Source organism: Prionailurus viverrinus, chromosome X (assembly GCF_022837055.1).
Source record: "Prionailurus viverrinus isolate Anna chromosome X, UM_Priviv_1.0, whole genome shotgun sequence".
Classification (NCBI taxonomy): Eukaryota; Metazoa; Chordata; class Mammalia; order Carnivora; family Felidae; genus Prionailurus; species Prionailurus viverrinus.
This window is the reverse complement of record NC_062579.1, coordinates 105,496,110-105,519,213: the sequence shown is the minus strand read 5'-3', so window position 1 is coordinate 105,519,213 and position 23,104 is coordinate 105,496,110. Positions and strand designations below refer to the sequence as shown.

Sequence of the window (23,104 nt, the reverse complement as noted above, 5' to 3'; positions counted from 1 at the left end):
GGCTCTGAGCTGTCAGCGCAGAGCCCGATGCAGGGCCCAAACTCACGAACCGCGAGATCATGACCTGAGCCGAAGTCAGACGCTTAACCGACTGAGCCACCCAGGCGCCCCGATGCACTACAATTTTCTGAATCAGTCCCTTATCGACAGACACTTGTTTCCAGTCTGTTATTACAAACAACGCTGTGAGAAATATGCAAAGTTCAAAACCAGGAAGTGAACCAACTGGTAAAAGCAGTAAGTTAATTTAATCAGATTGCCTTCCTCTGACAGGCAGCAGGGTCAGATGCATGAAAGAGTCGTGACTCCCAGGAGAAGGGAGAGAGGAAAAGGAAAGGGACGAAGGGATCTCAAGCGGCCCAGGCAAGCACCCACCAAAGCTCGCTGAAACGGCACATTTGTTTTGTCCAGGCAGAGAACAGACCACGTGGAAATCCTGTGCCAACTATGCTAAGACTCCCCTCCGTCAATGAGCCACCCAGGGAGGAAGTGGCTTTTGATTCCAAGTCTAGTGCTCCTTGCACCAAACCACAACGCCTCGCGATGAATTACAAACCAAGAAACTGAGTAAAACACTTATCCGGACGACGTGCATATAGGTTCACACGGCGCCGCGCTGTGACAGACTGGCGGCGAGGGACGATCTACGCCCCAACATTAAGGAGGCACTTAGTGTTCGTCGAGTCTGCAGGCTGAAAAGCTGTAAGGTCCACATGGTATCTGATTTTCAGATGTTCCTGTGCTCCTTTTTATCTATTTTTAAAGACGAAAGGTGGCGCCTCGGCTAGAGGTTATAATGGAGGGGCACAAGCCCTGGGCACCAGCCCTGCTGGATGATCTTAGACTGGCAACAGGTCACTGATGCATGCCACCACCAAAGTGCCCGGCTCTGAGTCATAGGTCTGACCTTCAAACGGCCTGCCGGGAAAACAAAACACCATCTTCCTTCCTTACAGAAACCTGCTAGGGGTTTCTCGACTCTGTCTGTGTCAGCGTTGTCCATTAACCCTGTGAGTGTTTCTCTTTGACAGCAGAAGAGTAGCTGGTCATCTGCAGTCTCAGAAGTCGGTCTTTTCTGAAATGGGCACTGGTTTTTCCGAGGTCACGTAACTAACCGAGGCCAGGTGGCTTGTGTTCTATTCATCACTGACTTACCAACTTAGATTGCACCTCCCTGCTTCTATGGACTAACGAGAAAAAGAAAGGTCACCAGCACCGCACTCCCATCTCACGGCAGACACTTCAAAAGTCAACTCTTTGGATTTCAGGAAAAGGGGCTGATGTTTATAATTCGGCGTCATATATGCAAATCGAATGGGAAGTGTGGCTACCAGCTGTTTTTGTTCGACGTTAAAACAGAGATCCCCATCACAGCGTTGTGGCGATTCAGTGTGGCAAACCAGCAGCGTTATAAATATCACAAAACCACATTAATTTTAATTCACTTCAAACTGTCTACTCATTTAACCTCACAAATAAATGCTGAAGCCTACATAAATGATCACAGTGGACAAGGAAGCAAGCAGAGAAGAGATTAGTTCAGGAGCTTAGCAAGTTCAAAGCCAATTACGACCTAACTTTGTCAAAATGGAGAAAACACTATACAAGTTAAATTAACTGTAAGCTTGGGGCGCCTGGGTGGCTCAGTCGGTTAAGCGTCTGACATCGGGTCAGGTCATGATCTCGCGGTTCGTGAGTTCAAGTCCCGCGTCGGGCTCTGTGCTGACAGCTCAGAGCCTGGAGCCTGCTTCGGATTCTGGGTCTCCCTCTCTCTCTGCCCCTCCCCTGCTCACGGCCTGTCTCTGTCTCTCAATAATAAATAAATGTTAAAAAAATTAAACAAAAAAAATTAACTGTAAGCTTTCATTTAATGCAAAGACCAGGAATGTTTTGACGACTCTGTTGTTTCGTAACTCAAGGAACGAGCAATAGACATGGAGTCAGAAATGCCAGCGAAGAGTCCCGGGCTCTGTTGGTTCATTTTCCTTCCCTGTCGGTACAATGGGGACATTAATACCTGCCCTGCTTTCCTTGTCAGATTGTTTTAGGAACCACATTAAGTCACATGTGCCCAGGTACTGTATGAACTGAAAAGTAATATCAAAATAAAGATTTCTAAAAGAAGAAAAAAATATATACATATATCAGGCTTCGTACCGAAGCAGGTAGGATGTCCTCGTTTTTCAAGTCTTTGCATGACTCACACCCCACGATTTTCACAAAAAACATATGCCCATTTATCATGCACCATAAAATCGAGGAGCGGATCGTTGGCAAAAGACGGACAACCTCCGTGACGGGGATTCTCTCTCTCATCAGCCCACACGTTCCAGGAGAGAGAATTTAGAAACAGTCATATGGGTCTTTCGCTTTTACTTAGGGTCTAGGTATTTAATCCTCTTGTATTTCATTACTATTTCTCTGCAGAGACACAAGGAGCTGGGGACAAATGTATAATAGGCAAGCCCCACATACTCTTGGTTCTTCGCTTTGATCTACAAATCAAAAGCATACTCCTCTGCACACGGGTAGAGGGCAATTTTAGTTGCTTTAAGTAACTGACAGTTTACCCTTCAGTCTCCACAAAGAGAATAATTTGGAAAACACCCAACAGAAGAAAACCTGAAGCCAAGAGTAGTTTGAAGACTTCTATCCCAGAAAAACTAAAGAAAACAAGGAGCACTTTTTATTTCTGTTGTGGGAAGGGCTGGAGATTTAGTAACAACTTGAAGAAGTGAGTTAATCCCTTTGTAACACAGCCAAGACAGGGTTTATTTTCCTACTGTTATGATGGTAACTTAGAACACACAGGACAACAATATCAAATATCAATTCCCTCCAGAGCTGTAACTTTCTAAATGTAGTAATTAGTAATTTGTCAAGATCATCGTTCGACATTCAAATAGTTTCTACACAGTCATTTGAACCCCCCTGCCACGTTCTGTGGCACATCCTCAAATGCCATCAAGACATAAACCAGGTACCGTCTTCATGAAAGAAGGCTACAGGTGTTCCAGACGGATAAACTGAGACATTAAAAAAGATTAAGTGTCTCGCCTTAAGAGAGGGGGGCGAGGTCAAACTAAGAATAGAAACGCAAGTCCTGTCACCTGTCCTGACCATAAATCTAGACAACTGTCCACCTTTCTGCCAGCAATAAGTACACAGTCTAATCAATTTCTGTGTGTTTTAAACATACGTGTTGCAGGGAGAGAACGAATCTTCTAAGCGGACCGACGGAAATATTTAGTTACAGGCGCTGCCAGACACACAGGCTACGGAATATAAAGTATTCGTGTACGCAAAACACCTCTTTTCAAAAATTAAATCTGATTGATGGTAATACCTAAATGTTAGTGAAATAACTCAACCACTTGAGTTGTAATGGAAGCCAGATACAGTTTTCACCTGCCCTATCAGACCACAGGCAGTTAATCAGCTGTATTATTGGTGCTTACGCCACCATCATGGAACAGGCCAGTCACATTCTGAGATCAAAGAGCAAGTCGGCGGTAGAGAGGAATCAAGACCTCTGCGACCCGACGGTCTCTTCTAGGACCAAAGTACACACAGTTCGAGGGCGCCGAGGACTTTTTATGGGGTTGAAAGGGTAGCGCGTCTATCTGAGGAGGCTGGTAAAGTTTCTACAACTCCCTGTGTGTAACGTCGTTGTGTTCCAGAATTTTGTTGTCGTGTTCTGTGGCCACATTTAAAATGTATCTAACCACCCAGTTCACCCCACATCCCACACCTACTCCCTTTCCCAAAGACCGTCTGCCCTCACTCTTCGGTCTTCTGTAGTACGTTCTCTTGGAAGGTCGGAGATGGGAAACACGGCAGAGACCTGCTTCTACCCTCTGGGGAAGGGGAGAAGCTGCTTGGAAAGGCTTTTAAGGGATCTGCCAGCTAACTCAAGAGTGCAAGTGAAGACTTCCAGAAGGAAATATACCCAGCCAACCCCCTGGGCCAAGGGAGAGTGTTTGCACATGATTCTGGGGATTGAGAGGGAAGGGAACAACAACACAGCTTTGCAAGAAGGAAGAGAGCGCTTTCCGTACCAAGGGGCAAAAGCCACGCACTAACCTCCTTCACCTCCATCCCGCTCTCGCTGTCCCAATTGTAACGAGGGTGTCTTTTTTTTTTTTTTTTTTTAATAATTTGCACTTAACACCTTGACACCATGGTTCGGGATCGGATCCAGCAGAGACCAACTTGGTCCTCAGTTAACTGCTCCTCCCTGCTTTCCAAATAAAATAGATTTTGTTGGAGTGACCAACACTTGCTGTTTATAACACTTCTAAAGATGAGCCTGCCTCTCCACGAGAAGTGGAAGTTATTTGGCTCCTGTCTCAACAACTGAAAACAAAACCTACAAGGATACCCCCCCCCCCTTATTAGGGGTCAGCATCATCTGAGTCACGAGTCAGTTCAGATTTAAAAATACACCAGTATTCTTTTCCAACTCCATGCCAGAATTCCAGAAAATCTGTTACTTTTAAAATAAGGCTTCCAAATTTTTTCCCCCAGTAAAACTGAGCATTTTACATCTTGCATAGGACTTTATGCCAATTCCTGCACATTTGTGTGGTGCTCAAAAAGCCAGACTCCGAGTGCGTTAAATATATAAAGCTACCTAACTGGTGAAATCTACTGCATTTAGTTTGAAATGCATCCAAAAATAATATGGAATTATGGATAGAGAGATGGGTAGATCTGGTGATCAAACAGATACAGTAAATAACATGTTAATGATGGACTCTAGATAACGGGTATACAGGTGTTCCCCCACGGAATCATTTCCACTTTAACAATCTTCATCATAAGATGTTGGGGGAAAATAAAATATAGCTAAGCAAACATTTTAAAACACAAACTGAAGCCACACACAAGCAGGTGCTGGCTTCCAAAAGGCATTTTTAGACTCTGAACACAGAATGTGGTACAATCCAGAACGAAAGTGAGGAACTGCGGCCTCCATCTGAAAGAGATCTGCCAAAGCCATTGTAAAGCTTCTCAGGCATAATCAAAGAAGTCCCGAAAAATCCCCTAACGAACTGCAATATTGCACACATATGTCTTCAGACTTTGGGTGAGCAGTCTGAGCTATGGGCCAAGAGAGAGACCTTTTAGAAGGTTCCCTAGTCCATTGACATGGCCCCAACTGAGAGATGACCCAGGAGCCAGCCTCCAACCCCTGAACTACCTTTCCCCTTTTATGGCAGTTTCGAGTGGAAAGCATATAGTCATCTGTTTCCAGATTCCTAAAGGTACCAGAAAAAAAAAATCTAAATATAACAGATGGCTAAGCGCTCACGGTAACCGAAAACCAAACTGTAACTTCAGCTTTCTCAGGCTGATACCTTAACACCATGGCTTTAGTGGAACGGTCTTGCTGAAGACCTTTTGTCTTTATTCCCATAACAGGAATATTACCCTGGCTTTGATGGATGACAGATAGGTGTCATCCAAAATTTTATTTTGAGTTGACATTAATAACCTTTACTTATTTCCAAGTCAATCGCTAAGTGTTGTCCAGTGTGTTACAATTGACCACAAAACACGGTGGAGTGTGTCCATTGGTTTTTGTCAGTTTCTTAAGTAGTTCAACACACTCTGAAATATCTAATTCAAATGTTGAAGGCTCTGCAACATTTCTATGAATTCTAGGGTTCCCCATGATATAATGGAAAAACCATTAGAATGGAAGGACCCATGGGCCACCTGGCTGGCTCAGTGGGTGGGGTGCATGACTCTTGATCTCGGGGTCATGAGTTTGAGCCCCACATTGAGTGCAGAGATTACTTAAAATTAAAATCTTGGAACAAAGAAAAAAAACTGGAAGGACCCTGCATTTGTACTGTTAGTGTTTATTAAATCTATGACCCTCTCTCCCCTCCCCCTGGGTAATATAAACAGCCACTAAACCTTCCCCAGACCTTGGGTAAGTGGTAGCACACTCATAACCTCCTGGTTCTGAACCGCTTTCCACATCCCTTATCACACGTAGCTCTAACCTTCTGCCCTCCTGGCCTCAACCCCAATTCGCCAGTTTTCCTCAAATAAATAAGACCCTCAACTCTGTGTCCTTGGCTGGCCTTCCAAGTCTCAACAATACACATGGGGTGACCGTGTAACATGGGGGAGAGAGGACGGTGATGTGTGCGTGTTTGTACGCTTGCTGTAGTTAGAAAACCAAACACCCCAGAGTCTGAGAAGGGAGCTTATTTCACATTCAACTTACCATCTCTTCTTAGGCATCATCAAAACAAATGCCAGAACCTTAAAAATCTGAAAACAGCTCTAAGAATGTCAAAATTGAAACCACAGAAGGATGTGCACACTCCAGTGTTTGGGGGGGGGGGGGTGACGTATACGGATGCTGGCGGTTTACTTTGAAATGCATCCAAAAATGAAGGTAGACTAACGCACGGACGGATATGTGATGTGGCAAACGCAGTGAAATGTTTAAGTGTAGAAGCTGGGTGGTGGGGATGTGAGTACTGACTGCATAACTTCAACTTTTCTGCCTATCTGAAACGTGCATAATGCAATGCTTACAAAACCACGATGCCGTGCTGCGATGAGGCGGGAGGGCCTGTTGTGTTCAAGAATATGCTCCAATGATGTCAGGAACACCGGTGTTAGAGGAACAGGGAGTCAGATAAAGATCCTCAGATAGTCCTGGGTAATACCACAGTAATGCTATCTGTGGTTTCCAATTCATAAAATGCCTCTCGTTCAATGAACTGTTTCTCTAGTAAATGCTTGCAAAGCCGCTGCCACTAACTAGTAACCGATGTGGAGGACGTCACAGAAAACATCGGTCGGTATGCCCGCTCCGAAACAGGTTCCAGTTTCCCGGCGGAAACAGAGTGCGGTCGTGCCCCCTCCCCCACAGGTCTGTTTCCCCCCGCAGGTCTGTTCCAAGACCCCCAGCGGATGCCTGAAGCCACAGACAGCACCGAACCGTGCAAGAGACTATGGTTTTTCCTCTACACACACACCTATGATAAAGTTTAACGTATAGGTCAGGCGCAGGAGATGAGCAACAGTAACTACTAGCAGAACAGACCAATCATAACGACGTCCTGTTAGAAGGTTATGTGAGTGTGGTCTCTCTCACTCTCTCACAATATCTTAGTGTATGCGCTCTTCCTTCTCGCAACGATGATGTGAGGCAAAATGCCTACATGATGAGGCGCAAGGAGGTGAATGATGCAGGCACTGTGACGCAGCATCAGGTGGCTTCTGATCTTGACACTACACCGGGAGGACCAGCCGCTTCCAGACCACGGCTGACCGGTGACAGGAACCCCAGAACGCAAAAGCACAGGTAACGGGGAACTACTGTCCAGTTTCAGACAGGGGCCCCAACCACACGCTTGACTCTCTCTGTGCCTCCGACTGTCCCAGTAATAAAAACAGAAGACACCCTGGAGAGGACCGAAGGAGTTGGCCCAAGAGCCTGTGGAACGTCTGTAAGGACTGAGGATACAGAGGGCACAGCTTGGAACGTTAAAGGCAGGGCTGAGAGTAATGGAACACATTGTATTGTTTCCAGGTTCAAACCTGTCATGTGAGCCCCAAGCCAAGAGTGGAACTCACCTTCTCCAACCAGTGAGCATCTGAACCCCTTTAGTGAGCAAAAGGCACCACTGATTGTGAATGCCCTACCACACACACGCACACACATGCCGACAACCACGTGCCCAAACCCATCACCGGAATCCACAGAAAAATCTCCACTGGTTCTGGAAAAGAGACACTTGGGATGTCTTAAGTAAATTACTAATTCATAGTCCTGAAGAACGTATATAAACGGTCCCGTCACGTACACGTATCGCACGGTTTGAGAGGTGTTGACAGACTCGCAAAGACCACAAATTCTCATCCAACTACCTAAGGGCCACACTGCTTTACTCTGTAGGTGAAGAAGCGGTACGGAAATTTATTTGATTTTTTTCTTTAATCTCTCAGTGAGAGATGCTGTATCTGTATCAAGTGTGAAGCTGATCTGGCTGATAGGATAGGAGAAGCGGGCCACTGTTCTAAATACATTTTGCAGATTTCATCCTTTTTAGTTGAATTGATTTGATGCCTAGAGCTGTTTAAACAAAATGGAGATATTAACAATTAAAGAAAAAAATCAAATGAATTATGGCCAGTATTAGCACAGCTCTCCACACGGGGATTCCAGCCCGTAACGATAGGATAATGATGGTGACAATGATCATAAGGAGGATGCGGGTGCTACTCTTTCTCGCAAGCATTGTCAAGGGCTTCAGCCTTCATGGTTGGATGTCTGCAAAAGCTGGGACCTCAGCCGTGCCTGTTGAACGGACCGTGGAAAAACGGACACGATTCCACTGTGAAGCTGTGACTTGAATCTAGTAAGTTTCAAACCCAGGACTTAGTGACTATCCAACATTCATCTCCCAAGGATGGATCTCTTTACAGGCGAGCATCTGTTGGCTTCTCAAGTCTCTGTCCTATTAATAGACAAGGTGATGATGGAGAAAGCCGTAAAACGACTTCCACATCCACAGAGTTTTAGGACGTTACAAGAACTTCATAAAAACATTAGGTGTTCACAAGTTCCTACTTGACTTGATAACAGAAACGAACCCTGTTATTTCACTGGTGAATAAGGGTGCGGCCGCACTCATGTCCCCCTCTCTCCTCGGCCTCTGTGCGATGCTTGTTAATCACTGATGGGCTCCTTTGCTTTGGTTTTAAAATTTATTTATTTATTTATTTTGAGAGACAGAACGGGAGGGAGGGGCAGAGAGAGAGGGGGGGAGAGAGGGAATCCAAAGCAGGCTCCGCGCTGCCAGCGCAGAGCCCGATGCCGGGGCTTGATCCCACAACCGCGAGATCACGACCTGAGCTGGAATCGAGTCGGACCCTCAACCACCTGAGCCACCCAGGAACGCCTCCTCTGATGTGGTTTCAAAGAGAATTCACATATATGAGTCTGCCCCTAGAGAAGATGAAGGAACTTGCCAACAGGTGAATTCTCCATGAAAAACTAACACAGGATACACAAGCCTTAAATAAAGTCAAGCACTCTGACTCGATTTTGGATACATCATTAAACTTTCTGAAACCCGAGTGTCCTTCCAAGTCTCAAAGTAGCATATGGGAGAGGATAAAAAGTTTTAAAGGGTCATTTGAACCGACCGAAGTCCCAGATGGTTTGACTCGAGCTACCTTAGAGATCAGATAGCCCATGTCTTCACTTCACATCCAGCGGGTACAGGTGGAAAGCTAGACTTCCATTTCAGTGTCACAATCTGGCTTTTTCCGTGGGAATCCTCGTCAAACCCAACCTTTATTATGACCTCCATGGCACAGTTTAATACGCTCAAATATGAAATATGGTTTAGACATTTATATGCGTGCCAACTTATAATCCTGTGACGAAGATACTTTTTAAAAATAAAAAAAAATGTGTAATATCCAATCAGTGTTCCCACTGATGTAATATTCTTACAAATGGCTCCCTCCTAAGAATTTCTTATAGACGGTTCATTCACATTAACTACACAATACTTTATTTCACTGAAAAGAAAATGATTTCCTGGGGCCATCAGTAATGTGGTGTGCATGTGTGTGTTTCTCCAAAAGACTTGCCAGCTTTCTCTCCAAGTGCTATATGAACTCTGATAGAAGACGACCGAAGGAAGCCCAGACTCTGGAATTGTACTTTCCGAGAGTGCAGTTAGGACCCTTCCTCTAAGTGAGGCGGTTTCTCTCCTCCAGTGAAAATGAATTCCTTCTATCTCGGAGGCTGGGAAAGTTAGGAGATGTACAAGAGGTCAAAATTAAGTCCATTAAATCCCAGCCCCGGATTTAGTCACCATAGAGACAGGGGAGATAAATAAACCAGTAACCTTAACAAATGTGCTGCACCTTTGCCAGACATATCTCTGACTTACCATTATTTTTACTTAAGTATCTTTCAGTCCAAACATAACTGACGATGAAGACGACAAAAGCAAACAGAACTAGGCCCAAAAGAAATAGGAATGCTCATGCAGGCAAAGGGCGGGCAAGGAGTCAAGAGCTACCCCCCTTAGTAATGTGCTCTCTGTTCCCCTTGAAAAGCGATTGCAACATGGAGCTCCAGAGGCAATGACATATGGGGAAAATATGTGGTGCTAAAGCCAGAGGAAACCATGTCAAAAAAGAAAAACAGACATGAAGTAACTGACCTAATTAAAGGAGAAACGCACACTTCCAGCAGGGAAACAAGTATATGTGACGCGGGGAGCACGGCCGGAGGGGAGGGGATGCTGGACGAAGGCTCGGGACGCTAGAGGGGATTTCTGTCACTTAGCTAAATGCCACCAGAAGGGGAAACAGGTACTGCCCTTGCACTACGGCTCCGCTAAGGTTCTGCTTAAGTGGACAGGGAGCCTTGAGACATCAAGAGTCGCTCCCTGGCCGCACAGCAGTGAAAAGCTCGGAGACAAATAGTTATACTTTAACACGCGGACACCAAGGGGCCTCTCGACCAACTGCAGAGAACAGACGAAACATGGGCAAAGAGAGGAAAAAAGGGAGAAAACCGAGAGGTCAGGGTGATGGAACGAAGCAGCAGGGAGGAGTTCTAGCATGACAGCCCCGTGTCTAGGCTCTAGGCGGGAGTCCTCGTCACGAGCCACGGTCACTTACACAACACCAATGGCTTGTGGCATGGGGTCGAGAAGGTAGAAGCTGAGGAGTCTCGACCTCTAAGCGAGCCGGAGACTTCGGGTAAAATGTGCGAACAACAGGACAAGTAATACGAATAAAACCTCAAATGAAGTGTTACTTCTAGCTCTCGTCCACACGCACGCTGGCACTTTACAAGGCTATCATCATAGCACATAGACAACGGCCGTATTAGACAAATTCTTCCGTATTGGTCTGCAAGCATCAAGGTTATAATTTTGAACAGATTCATGGAATTCTCCTGCATGGACGTATCCTACTTACTTAACCAAGAATCTTGCTTGAGCACACGAATGTTTAGATTCTAACTTGTTGTCCATACAAATACCACTGTGACGAATACCCGCAACATGCGGCTTTTCTTTTCTTCTCGTAGAACAATTTGCTTCTTGGAGCGCACGTCCCGAAATAGGATTACTGGATCAAGGGGTACCGATCTGTGACTTGGGCCACAAAGTGCCACAAGATGTTCTAAAAGGCTTATGACCAACTTACAGAGCTCCCAGCAGTAAGCGCTTCTCAGTTTCAAGGTAACCAACCATATTAGCACTACGTGTTTTCTGTTGTGTCGGCTTAAAAGGCAAAAAATATACCTTCTTGCTGTTGGGACGTGGTTCATCCTTGGATGCCACTGAGGCTGAGCATTTTGCCATGCATTTGTTCACTCTGACAGGACACGCATGACTTTTGCCTCTCCACCTACCGGAGAACTCATTCAGCCAACGGTTATGGAGCACCTACCACAGGCCAGGCACGTGCCAGGCCTCACAATCTACGCGGGCTCTGTGCGTAAGACAGAAATGAATGATTTTATCACCTCCGCCACAAACTTTCCTGGCATGTTTTCATTATTTTTTTTTCCTCAGCTTTACTGAGGTTGAATTAACGAAAATCGTACACATCGAAGGTAACCGGGATGATCTGACACACGTACATTCTGTGAGTTCATTACCACAATCAAGTTAGGTAACACACCCACCACCTGAGACGTCCCGTTTCTGTGTGGGTGGTGAGAGCACTGAAGGTCTACTCCCTCAGAAATTTTTTTATGGATTGGAGTCTGTTGATCTCTTCTTGACTACTTCTATCATTTTATATAGCTTACAGGTTATCATTTATCCAGGGACTGGATAACTGTCCCATTTTCTATGGTCTCATTCGTAAGTTTTCCAAGCGTCTCATACATATATTCTCCGATAATTACAAAATTAACAGCTCTAATCCCTACTTCATGATTCCTGAGCTTTACCACATGTAGCTTTTTTTTACTACAAGTACTTAAAGCAAGGGTTTGTGTTTTTTTAATGTTTATTTATTTTTGAGAAAGAGACACAGAACACAAGCAGGGGTGGGGCAGAGAGAGAGCCACCCAGGCGTCCCCCAAAAGTCCATTATTTTTAATACAACATAGCCCGTGTAAAAGAGAAGTTTAATTTTTATTTTAAAACTTGCTTTAGGGAGCCTGGGTGGCTCAGTCGGTTAAGCGTCTGACTTCAGTTCAGGTCACGATCTCACGGTCCGTGAGTTCAAGCCCCATATTGGGCTCTGTGTTGACAGCTCAGAGCCTGGAGCCTGCTTTGGATTCAGTGTTTCCCTCTCTCTCTACCCTCTCCCACTCACATCCTGTTTCTCTCTCTCTCAAAAATAAACAAAAAAAAAAAATTAAATTGGCTCTTAAACGTTATCCTACCACAATGAGAAGTGAACTCAGGTTTATCTATGAAGATCTGACCACAAATAGCCTGCCTAAGATCTCTTTCTCTTTCTTAGGCCAAAGAAAAAGATTTGTCAAAACATCACTGCATGACTGCTTTTTCGTAGGATTGCTTTAGGGTCAAGTCCCCTTGCTACTCAAAGGGACACAGGTCCTCGGACTAGCAGTGGTACAATCTGGGGCTTACTGGAGTTGTGTAATCTCAGGCCCTACCCCAGACCTCCTGTGTTAGGATCCACAGGTGAAAGTTTGAGGAAACACTGGGGTAGACCACAGGAACCTGCCAAATTCTGCCGATGCTCCTTCTCTTAATCAGACACCGTCAGAAGGTGTCTCTTTCCTCAAATGTTTATCCCCATCCCTTTCTTAAAAAAGTAACCTCTACACCCAATATGGGGCTCGAACTCACGACCCCAAGATCAAGAGTCGAATGCTCTACTGACTGAACCAGCCAGGCACTCTCAACCCTTTTAATGCATGCCCTTAAATTAAAATGAGTATCACCAAACATCATGTACCTGAAAATTACAAGCTAGTATTTTGAGAGAAAGGATGGCTCTCAGTCTATAGCCTCAATTTCATCCGGACATGAGCTTTCTTGAAAACTCACTTGCCTGAAAGAGCCCTGCAGGTCTTAAAAACGAGTAAAACATTCAGATGATGGCCACATTAAACACTGAGATAAAGGACCTCTGTCCTTTGTATCAAGGAGGTGAGAGGGTGGTAGGGACCCTGGCAAATTTCAGAGTTCACGCTCCAGCCAAAGGCACGGGAGCTATCCGGCTGTTCAGCCTAGTGTTGCCCAAAAGGAATACAGGCTCAATGTTGCCAGATCTTCTGATATTTCAAGAGAAGCTGAAAATCTAGATTGTTGAAACATGTGAAATCTCTCAAATTTTAAATGCTGGCAATTCACTTAAAATTTTAAAAGAACACCTCTGTGTGCCAGATTCAGCCCACCAGTTTGAGACCTTGGCTCTGGACTGATGGTTTCCCAATTCTTTAAGCTTGTGGAAGCCATCTGTGCTAAATCTCGTGCTCTCTTGCTGGTACACGAAGAAGAGAGGTCACATCGATATAAATGGTACAAACCAAATCACTATGACTACCATATTTTAAATTTGTGTTTTGTGAATATTAAAAACTGCCAAATCAATAATTAAAGTGACCATATGTCAGTGATACAAATATTTCCTAGATGTGAAATACATGTTTAATTCTTAATTAACAACATTGTCATTCCTACAGAAACAAATACAAAGAGTACCCAGCTCATGTGTATGTTAAGAATTATGTTGGGTTCAGGGCTCCTGGCGGACTCAGTCAGAGAAGTGTGCCACTCTTGATCTCAGGGTCGTGAGTTCGAGCCCCATGTTGGGTGTAGAGGTTACTTGAATGAATGAATGAATGAAAACTTTAAAAAGAGTAAAAAAAGAATTATGTGGGGTTCAAGTTTTTGTTCCAGGGCACCAGGGTGGCTCGGTCGGTTAAGCATCCGACTTCGGCTCAGGTCATAATCTCACGGTTTGTGAGTTTGAACCCCACATCGGGCTCTGTGCTGACAGCTCAGAGCCTGGAGCCTCCTTCAGACTCTGTGTCTCCCTCTCCCTCTCTCTCTTTACCCCTTCCCTGCTCACACTCTGTCCCTGTCTCAGAAAAATAAACAAACATTAAAAAAAGTTTTTGTTCCATACAATTCTATAATGAAAAGGTGGCCAAGTGGAATAATTTCAGGTTCTTGAAAATAAAGTTTACCTGTGATAAGTTTACCTGCGATAAAGTTTACTACTTTCCTAAAGTGTTCAAGTGTTTCAAGCAAATTTACCAAATTTGTGTATAATCTGTGTGTACGAAACACACAATTTACATTTGCTTTCACTTTGGGGCACTTGGGTTCTGGGCACAGGTGCGCCCCAGCAACGCCCGTACACTTCATTACTTGTGCATTCCTGCCTGGAGGTGCCAGACATCACAGTCTCAGAGAGCAGACTGGAGACAGGGACTTTGAACTGCACCCCTGAACCCATCCAGGCCTACTCAATACTGGGCAATTTAACGTAAAAAGGAAAATCGGGGGCACCTGGGTGGCTCAGTCGGTTAAGCATCCAACTTCGACTCAGGTCACGATCTCGCAAGGTTTGTGAGTTCCAGCCCCACGTCGGGCTCTGTGCTGACAGCTCGGAGCCTGAAGCCTGCTTCAGATTCTGTGTCTCCCTCTCTCTCTGTTCCTCCCCTGCTTGCACTCTGTCTCTCTCTCAAAAATAAAGATTAAAAAATTAAAAGAAAAAAAAAAGGAAAATCAACTTTCAGTTTCCCCATCTGCAAAAAGGAAAATCATCCAGGGATGTCCCACAGTTGAAGAAGATCAAGATGAAAATGTATTATCCTTTTTCTTTTGTTCACGCCTACATTCCCGGCTTACTACGTAGTAGGGCTGAATGAATGAAGACATCAATAAGAAAAGCGAAGAAAGATCACAAGATACAACTACATTGTGACTGGAACTGCTTCACATCAATCCTATAGATTTCCATCACAGTGCAACGGAATTTAACAGATTTGATTAAGTCACAGAATTTAACAGATCTGATCAAGTTGTGGGGTGCCTGGGTGGCTCAGTCGGTTGAGTGTCTGACTTCGGCTCAGGTCATGATCTCACGGTTTGTGGGTTCGAGCCCCGTGTTGGGCTCTGTGCTGACGGCTTGGAGCCTGGAGCCCGCTTCGGATTCTGTGTCTCCCTCTCTCTCTGCCCCTCCCCCACTCGCATTCTGTCTCTCTCTGTCTCAAAAATAAACATCAAAAAAAATTAAAAAAGAAAAAAACGATTTGATCAAGTTGAGAAACTCACTGCTCTAAAAGGAAACCCAAATGGGGCACCTGGGTGGCTCAGTCGGTTAAGCGTCCGACTCTCAGCTTCGGCTCAGGTCATGATATCACAGTTTGTGAGTTTGGGCCCCACACCGGGCTCTGCACTGACAGCACAGAGCCTGCCTGGGATTCTCTCTCTCCCTCTCTCTTTTCCCTCCTCTGCTCTGTCTTTCAAAATAAATAAACTTAAAAAAATTTATTGTATTTGTTTTTTTTAAATATGGAATGCTTCACGAATTTGTGTGCCATCCTTAGGCAGGGGCTGTGGTAATCTCTGTAATCATTCCAATTTTAGTGTATGTGCTGCTGAAGCGAGCACTAAAAAAATTTTTATTTTTTTATTTATTAAAAAAATTTTTTAACGTTTATTCATCTTTGAGAGACAGAGAGAGACAGAGCATGAGCAGGGGAGGGGCAGAGAGAGGGATACACAGAACCCGAAGCGGGCTCCAGGCTCCGAGCCATCAGCGCAGAGCCTGACGCGCGGCTCGAACTCACGAACCGTGAGATCATGACCTGAGCCGAAGTCAGAGGCTCAACCGACTGAGCCACTCAGGTGCCCCTAGAAAAAATTTTAAAAGGAAACTCAAAGATGCTAAGTTTTGGTCAAATTAAAGATGTCACCGGAGTGGTTTAATATCACAAAACCACTTCAGATATGTATTCAAAAACCTTCCATTAGAATGTTTCATTTATAAGAATACACATAGCTTCCGTCAAAGTTTTCTACTGATGAAGCGTACCCAGGTTGCAGATGGCTACGGGCAACCCAAGCCCAGGTCCCCCCACCCCCAGCCAGTGTTTCTAACCAGGCTGACGGGCTATGCCCTTCTGTGGACCTCCTTCCACCATCTAGTCTCTGTTGCTGTGGGAAAACAAAGGCAAGCCACCCTCGGGTTCCTCAGAGGACAGTGAGAGTCATAGTTCTGCTCTGGTGGGGGACGACCTAAGATTTTGTTTGAAGACAGGTTTCTATCGTTAACAAATAAAAGTTTGAAAACAACCATTTTAGGTAAAGGCTATGGATGACAGCCACAGCAGGGCCCAGACCGAGCCAGCAGGGTGTGTCTCTCACAGCTGACAAATGGCCAAGGCTTTGGTCTCTGGGCCGGTCCGAAGCCCCAGGCCCTGGGGAGACCTTCCAGCTTCCATGTCATTGAGGAAACTGACAAAATTCCTAGTAAACACTTCTAAAAGTCTGTCCTTTTTTTTTTTTTTTTATTCTTTACGGTGTCAATATATGTATTTTATTTTATTTATTTATTTTTTCAACGTTTATTTATTTTTGGGACAGAGAGAGAGCATGAACGGGCGAGGGGCAGAGAGAGAGAGGGAGACACAGAATCAGAAACAGGCTCCAGGCTCTGAGCCATCAGCCCAGAGCCCGACGCGGGGCTCGAACTCACGGACCGCGAGATCGTGACCTGGCTGAAGTCGGACGCTTAACCGACTGCGCCACCCAGGCGCCCCAATATATGTATTTTAAAATGTGTGAAGAAGGTGGCAGCAAGCAGGGATACCGGAGACAACTTTGGCCAGCTAAGTGAGCATCTGCCCTAACGGAAAGCAATGACCCTCCCTCATCGAAAGCGAGACTGAGCAGAGGCAGAGGGCGGGGGGCGGGGCATACACCAAAATGCAGCAAGCTTCTGATGGACGGAAGTGCGAATCCTGACTGGTCTGCCGCTGGCAAACGTCACCTCCCCTCCCGCAAACGTGTGCATGGCGGAGCACAGAGAGCAGCAAGACTGGGGCCCCTTATGCCGGGCCTGGATGAACCCTCTCTGAGATCTGCGAAGCTGAATGTCCCGTCTCTCAAGGAGAGCACTGAGTGACCCTGAATCTTCATCACGGAGTGTATATAAGCCCTGTGGCTAAATGACGACCGAGGATGTCTGTGCAATGTGTGCTAAATGAAAGGGTTGCTCCATCTGGCTGTTCACACCGGGGCAGCCACACTCTGAACTTCGACTCTGAGCTGAAAACAACGGGCTGGCCCTCGTTGGCATAACCCAACGGAAGCCCTCTCTGGAGTTCCTACCCGAGATCTTGCACAAAGATCCCTCCCCGACAGCTGATTGGGTCAGCCCCGCCTTCTCCCGCAGTCTCCTTGCTCGATGCCAGTACTGCTCGGCGTAGCTTTCCTGCTCCCTACTGTTCACGCTGGGGCATGAGCACATCTTTATCTTCAGGCAGACCTTCTAACAGTTCTGTTGTGCTTGGCACCTTCACTTTTCATGCCCCCAAATTAAAAGCAAATGAGATTGGTTTTTCCCCTTGAAAAGCCAGTCCCCAGAAAGCTGATATTTAGGATAAGCAGGGATATTTGCTGGGTCAATTAAAATGAATCCTGTTCAGTCTACTGTACAAATAAAGCTTTTTTTTTTTTCCACAGCATCAACCCCAACACCACTAATTGGAAGGCTGAAGGTCGGTGTACGAACTTGTGGCCATCAGTCAAACTTACCTCACGCTGGATGTGTGGTGACTGGGATGTATTCAGCAAGGGCTGGACACGGTGGACAACAACTTCCAACGTGCCTAATTAGGAAAAAATGAGAAGCGAGACGCAAAGTTACCTTTTCAGAAAAAAAGTTAGAAATTCCAAAAAAAAAACCAAAAAAAAAAAAACACCCAAAGCCTACTTCCTTCGAAATGCCTCACGGTAACACATGCTACTTTATATTTACAACCCTTAAAAGTTAAACCGCCAGGATGTTCCGCAGACTTCCCCAGTGTCTGTTTATCCTACAACATTTGTGCCGGCACCGGGTCTAGCCCCTCATCATCAGGCTGCCTTAGCTCAAACACTCAGCATTGTTAGCACAGTGAGCTCATGGCCTATTTCAGTTTTAAATTAACATTTGGCAATCACCCGGGTAATCAAAACAAATGACTCAGTCGTTTAGAATAGATTTATTAGTTGAGCCTTTTTTTCCCTCTCTTTTAACATCTTTAGAATATTTTGCCACAGGAGGGCTGAGATCCAGGCAGAATGTAGAGCACAAGTCACCAGAGGAATATTTAGAGAGGTGTTTCCATGGAGACGAGGTGCCGTGTGACCACTGAAGTTATCTCCAATCAACAACAGCATCAGGATGCAGGCTGGCGGGCAGGCTCATCCCTGCCCGGGGTGGAGGGCTCAGCATCACCAGGAAACAGGTGTGCTCTGTGCTGTTCCCATCACCCAAGCAGAGACAGTCCCCTGACATGCGGCCCTCCTCGAGCCCTTGCGACCTCCCCAGAGGCATCTCACTGCCTTACCCTCCCCCCCCCCCATTCAAAGGGCTGGCTGGGAGAAAGGAGGCGTGTGAAATCCTGAAACTCATACCAAGAGCACTTTTATATCAGCTGTGAAATGTACACGAGCAAATGAAATCTGAGGGAAAGATCGTTCCCTGTGAGGAGGGCCCCCATCTGTTCTGTTCACTGCTCTATCCCCGTGCCCAGAACAGTGCCTGACTGCCACACAGGAGCCTCTCGAGAAGTATCTATGGAGTGAAGCAGGGCAAACCTAAACCATGGGTTCTAACCAGGCTCATAACTGCCCCTCTTCCGCCCCCAAGCAACCATTTCCGGGCTGATTGCCGAACAAGCAGGGGTTAGAGATTTTTTTTTTTTAATATTAACGTGCTGGAAAATAAATCGCTGGGCCGGTTAGCTCAATAGGCTAATGGGTTCATCTGTTTAGAGATCTTAATGACAACTGTCACGTTCAAGACAACTCTTCCGAACTCAAAATGGACAAGTGTGCTGACTACAGGGACAGACAGGTTCTTGTCTGCCAGATCAAAAGCCCGGAGGAGGGGACTCTGTGCCAGCAGCGAAGAGCTAGCTTTCAAAGGCAAACGTCTGAAAGTGACAGACTTCAAAGAAACACCTTCTCGTCCTCTTCCCACCTCTATTTAACTAGAGATAATATTTTCACATTCTGCCCTATGAATACATATTACTGGTTTCATGTTACGTCTCGTTTGTTCCACAGAACTTAAAGTGTCTTTGTCTGGGTGGCAGGGACGGAAATCCCGCCTTTCTTTCCTCACAGTACTTAGCACAGCACGTATACATAAAAGGTTTCGCCCGGTCTCTTTTCCCACTACCCACAACCCATTCACACAGAACTCACTGTTTCTAGAAGGTGCCACACCCTGGCATGCAACCGTGGTGAGAATGCGGCACGGCACAGATGTTCACAGCAAGAGTCAGACTGCCTGGGTTCGAACACCGGCCCTGCCTTATGTCAGCTGAGCCTCACAATGGTAAGCGACTTCACAGACAGGCTGTGAGGTGACAAAGGGGCGGCGCAAACAGAGCACTTCACAGTGCCCCACATGCAGCAGGTACTCGCCAGATGGGAGAGAGAGACAGTGATCACCATTTACTCCAGCAGGCGCAGAGTGTGAGTGTTCTCACGCTCGGAGGAGGAGCTCACGTGCTGCCACAAAACTCTGGCACCAAACACACCCGTTTAGATTCAATCCAGCTTAACCTTCAAACCTGAATCCGCCACACGCTAGCCTTAATGTGCTATTTCACTTCGCTCCCCCTTCTGGAAATCATTTTTCCCGGAGACGGGGTTCAGTACATACCGGGCTCTACTTGAAGGAATCAGTTCTGTACTCAAAGAACCGGGATCGCAGCCCCCTTAACACCCCAACCCTGCCAGTGCCTTCCGTGCCTTCCCTGTCTGCTCCCCACCTCTACGAGTTCAGACTTCGAGGGGCTGGGGCGGAGGGGCAAGAGGCTGGTCTTCTAGTAACCAAAACCAAGACCCCTGGGGCTCTCCTTTTCGTAGGAAACCCTTGCATGTCATGTCCCCAGACAGCCTCCAGAGGGCAGAAGAGAGAAAGGCCCAAAGGCTGAGCGGGCGGAGCTCACATACGGGGGTCCGACCCGGGGCCCCGCCAAGGTCAGCTCCACAGTTCATGCTTTCACTGTCAAGAACTAGACCACCAAGAGTGATAAAAATGTACAGCGAGATTTCACCACAGCACCTGTAGCTCCACTTTACTGTTGGTGCCAGTGCGTCCCGCGTCACACTCAGTCGGGGCTGGGAGGAAGAAGACACTCGTGCAGGTACAGTTGTGCACGTGGAACCGCGCCTCTGACCACACGGGGCACAAACCGTGTCGACGATTTTGCACAAGTCAAAGTATAAAAACCGAACGGCAGCCAAACACACTGGGTAAAATGTGATGACAGCCAAGTAAAACCCAAACACTTTAGGGTCAGCCATGCTTTAAAATAAATCATGTGAATCTTACCGCACCTTGACAGAATAAGTCAAATTAGACAAACCTTTTGTGTGACTGCAGAAGAAGCCAGGAGCTACGATCTAGTGACGTTTAACGTACACAATCATCCTCCTTCGGGTTTGGCAACAGTATCGTGGCCACAGACACCGGTGACCCTGTCACTACTGACAGCCAAGCTTACACGACCCCCAAGTCACCGATCGATTGGGTGAATTATGTGGAAAAATAAAATCGAGAGACAGCTACTGTCTGAACGAAACTAAAAGACCAGGTGAATCAATCAAAATGGATGAACCCCACAGATTCAGTCTTCTCTAAATTCTCTGAAATGTGATCGTCATGGTAACCATTCCTTTATCATGCTTTTCCTTCAGAAAAGATATTCTTCTTTCCTTCAGTAAGATACTCTTTTCCTTCAGAATATTCTTTTCCAACCTAAGAAACCAAAGAGTAGTGAACCCCAAATACCTTTTAATTTTCTTTAACATTTCTTCATTTGAGAGAGAGAGAGAGAGAGAGAGAGAGAGAGAGAGAGCGCGCATGAGAGGGACAGAGAGAGAGGGAGACACAGAATCCGAAGCAGGCTCCACGCTCCGAGCTGTCAGCACAGAGCCCAATGCAGGGCTCGAACCCACGAACCTCGAGACCATGACCTGAGCCAAAGTCGGACACAACCGACTGAGCCACCCAGGCACCCCTATGAACCCCAAATATCTTAATTAGGTACACTTAGGATGGCAACGGGTGGCTCACAAGTCTCATTTTTCCTATTTTTATTCAAGTGCTCACACTACTATGGTAGTCAGAAACATTGGCATATGTACCGTTCAAAACACATTTTAAATGTTACCACAGATGTGATAAATACAGATGAGCTGGCCACCGTCTCTGTACCTTTAGCAGAACTGATAAACTGGCTCTCGTTCAGCAAAATAATTTACTGGTAAAAATAAATACAGATGAGGGGCGCCAGGGTGGCTCAGTCGGTTAGGCGTCCGACTTGGGCTCAGGTCATGATCTCACGGTTGGGAGTTTGAGCCCCACATCGGGCTCTGCGCTGGCAGCGTGGAGAAGTCAAACTACTCTTGACAAATGTTTTCACTGGAGTAGTAAAACGTTAAGAATACTTTGGCAACAACAACAAAAATAAATAAGTGGGACTACATCATACTATAAAATGCTTGAGCACGGCAAAGGAAACCATCAACAAAATGAAAAGGCAGCCTACTGGATGGGGAGAAAATATCTGCAGATCATATATCCGACGGGGCTAGTATCCAATATACAAAGCCCTCATACGACTCCGTGGCCAAAACCAAACAATCTAATTAAGAGATGGGCAGAAGATCTCAATGGACATTTTCCCAAAGAAGACATTACAGGTGGCCAGCAGGTACGTGAAAAGATGCTCAACGTCATTCATCATCAGGGCAATGGAAATCAAGACCACAGTGAGTTTCTACCTCACAGCAGTCAGAATGGCCATCATGAAAAAGACAAGGGAACACGAGAGTTGGTGAGGATGTGAAAAAAGGGCACCCCTGTGCACTATGGGTAGGGATGTAAACTGGTGCGGCTGCTATGGAAAACAGTACAGAGGTTCCTCAAAAAATTAAAAACGGAGCTATCATATGATCCAGCAATCCCACTTCTGGGTATCTATCCAAAGAAAAGGAAAACACTAACTTGAAAATACAATACACCCCCCCGCCCCATACACACCCATGTTCACCGCAGCATTATTTACAATAGCCAAGACATGGAAACCACCTAAGTGTCCACTGACTGATGAATTCATAAAGAAGAGATGCTATTATACATGCTGTGAAATATTACTCAGCCATTAAAAAGAATGGAATCTTGCCATTTGCAATGACATGGATGGCCCCAGAGGGCATTATGCTGAGTGAAATAAGTCAGACGGAGAAAGACAAATACCAAACAATCTCACTTATATGCGGAATCTTAAACAAACAAACAGAAAAAGCTCATAGATACAGAGAACAGAGTGGTGGTTGCCAGAGGCAGACGGTCAGGGGTGGAAGGAAGGGGGTCGAAAGGTTAAAAAACAAAAAAAACAAAGACTAGAGCTATTTTTCCATGTATATCATTGCATAATTGCTGGTAAAAGAGCTTTATGAGAATAAAGTAGAAAACAAAAACAACGTAATAAAACTTTAAGAATACCTAAGAACAAAAAAAAAGCCATCAGTAACAGTGTAGAGGAAACTAAAATTATCAGGCATTAGGAACAAATGGGAACAACACAAAACAAATGGCGAAATCCAGCAAGAAAAATGGAGTGGCAAATATTTGCTAAAGTCAAAAGGTAAAACCTTAAAATTCTTGTCCTTTGCCCTAATGTTCAATGGTATTTTTGTTGTGTTTTAAAAATATGAAGATGGATGTCCTTTCAATGACTAGTACAACAGCTCCCAACTAAAACAAATGATAAAATAAAAATCCACTTAATTGACTGATAGGCTTGAATTAGTCATTGCCAAGTTTACAACTTTCCCACAACTCCAAGCATTCTTTCGTTAAGAAACAG

General features: G+C 45.6%; 1 protein-coding gene and 1 non-coding gene across 3 annotated transcripts in view; both read right to left on the bottom strand.

Moving 5' to 3' along the window:
- FHL1 (four and a half LIM domains 1) overlaps nt 1–23,104 on the bottom strand; it is a 62,954-nt gene that overhangs the window by 22,986 nt on the left and 16,864 nt on the right. The window contains exons 1-2 of one of the 2 annotated variants that reach the window (XM_047844064.1): nt 19,425–19,443; nt 17,766–17,839 (exon numbers count right to left, since the gene is read on the bottom strand). The gene's annotated coding sequence lies outside the window, so the exon portion shown is untranslated. Of the gene's footprint in view, nt 1–17,765; nt 17,840–19,424; nt 19,444–23,104 lie in introns of those variants that run through there. The other variant, XM_047844063.1, reaches the window with a different exon arrangement.
- On the bottom strand, nt 15,513–15,617 carry LOC125157991 (U6 spliceosomal RNA). The gene has a single exon (XR_007149127.1). It is a non-coding gene; the product is annotated as a U6 spliceosomal RNA (small nuclear RNA).